Source organism: Sinocyclocheilus anshuiensis, unplaced genomic scaffold (assembly GCF_001515605.1).
Source record: "Sinocyclocheilus anshuiensis isolate Anshui unplaced genomic scaffold, SAMN03320099.WGS_v1.1 scaffold1474, whole genome shotgun sequence".
NCBI lineage: Eukaryota > Metazoa > Chordata > Actinopteri > Cypriniformes > Cyprinidae > Sinocyclocheilus > Sinocyclocheilus anshuiensis.
Window position 1 is genome coordinate 100,561 of NW_015558627.1, and position 2,361 is coordinate 102,921.

Below are 2,361 nucleotides of genomic sequence, written 5' to 3' on the forward strand. Positions count from 1 at the left end.
TCTGATCAAATGCACATTATTATTATTTAGTTTGGGTTAAACAAATCAATTTTGCTTGGTTGGAACAGCAGCTATGCTAATTCTATTTGTTTCTCTGTTTTTGCCACGGGATTGACATCCCATTATTGACATAGCATATTGACAAGAAAAAAATAAATTATGCATAAATAATTGTCAGGAAGCTTTAAAAAAGTGTTCTAGTGTTAGGGGGCCTACCATAATGCTGTAGTCCAGGGGCCCCTGGTTATAATCAGTAATCTTAAATAATTTATTTCCTTTCAACAAAACCAGTTATTGTAGATGTTACCACATGAAGAACATTTTCTAAGCTGAACTGACTAAACATTTTTTTCAGTGTGAGGTACACATTTTATCGAGATAAGTTATCCAAACAGTAGCCTATTTTCAAGTAATTCTTTTGTTTTTTATTTTCTAGTTTGTGGTCTGGATCATGTCATCTGCAATACATTCCAGTCGGAGCCTTATTCTGTGATTGCCATCGTAACGGTGATAACATCAACTGGTAAGTTAGCCGAAGTAAACTAGTTAAAAGTGTTTTTTTTTTTTTTTTTATCGTTATCCATTCCCTGGGAATCAACCCCATTATTTCAGCAATATAGCACTTTGCTCTACTGTTTGATCTTCAGGAATGCATTGTAAGGAATGGAGCTTTAATGATTTGTGATGGATTATAAACTAATTGCACTTTCCTTGTAGGTGCATTCAGATAGTATATAGTGTTTTTAATCATCTCAAAGCACATACAGCACAAAGTCTGACATTTGGGACAATTTCTGTAAACTGGTTTGAATGTTTGGTAACACTTTCTATGAAGCCCATATTTATAATATATTAGAAGGGTATTTATAAGGTGTTATAATGAGTGCACAATGCATTATAAAAAAAATTATAATATGTTATATCATCTTATGAATATTCATAAGAACAGTTTCAATGTATTATAATATTTACTTATTTGTGGTTATGGCTTTTAAGAGTATGATTATTTATAAGACACAATGAACATGTTGCATCTACTTAAGTAACAATGGATTATATTTCTCAGTTATAATGTATTATAAGTCTCATATCTTGCCATGTTACTTATATTACTTTACATAAAGCAGACAAAGACCACTTATAAATAATAATAATAATAATAATAATTTTTCTCAAACAGCCGTAAGATCAGATATTAGATGAATGTGTAATAATATGACACATTTGTTTTGTATTTTTATTGTTATATCAGTTTTATTATTTTGATGGTCCACCAACAGACATACTGACTATTAAACTTTGCATGTGAACATTCTACCTACCTTAAACTTAACCTTAACCTTAACCTTAACCTTAAACTTAACCTTAACCTTAAACTTAAGCTTAACCTTAACCTTAACCTTAAACTTAACCTTAGCCTTAGCCTTAAACTTAACCTTAACCTAAGCCTACTAATACTCTAATGAGAGTTAGTTGACATGTAGTTGCAAAGTTGCTTATAGTCAATAGACTATAAGAGGACCATCAAAATAAAATGTACCCTAATATATATGTAAATGTAGTAGATTTATTATGATGTTCATTGTGTGTTATAAATAATCATATTCTTAAAAGTTATAACCACAAATACGTAAGTGTTATAATGTATTTTAATTGTTGTTATGATTATTCATGAGATGATACAACATATTATAAGGGTCTTTATAATGCATTATGCCCTCATTATAATGCCTTAAGAATTCCCTTATAATGTATTATAAATACGGGCTTCATAGAAAGTGTTACCGAATGTTTTCTCTCTCTTGTGCTTGCAGGTTCATTCGAGAATCAATCCTGGTGGCACCAAATGCATTCAGATTCACAGATCAGATGCAATTCAGGAAAGAGGGTGCAAAGAAAAAGCATCAGCCTGAATCCCCTGGTGTTTCTCATCAGAGAGCTTACTTACTTAATTTAACACAAACTCATTTTATTTCTGTAAAGCCTGTTTTGCCATGCTACAGATACAAAGTCCCCAGGGGACTGTGGTGATGCGCTTTTTTCAGCTAGTGCATGCTAGAGATGAAGACTTGTAATTTGTATTTTTAAAAAGAAAATGTTCAACAATTAAAAAGAATATTATCAGGACAAATGCTAATGAGTTATTGTGCTTTTTATGGTGTTGGGGTTGTAAATAAAATATGGTTTGTAGTGCTGTATTGCAATTACATTGTTTTATACATGTAAAAAATGAAAATAAACTAAACAGTACTAATACTGACAATACAGTAATAATACTTTAAATGAGAATACAGTAATAATACAGTAATAATCAAACACACCTCTACCAATTAACTTGGTTAGGATTACTAGAAGGCTACA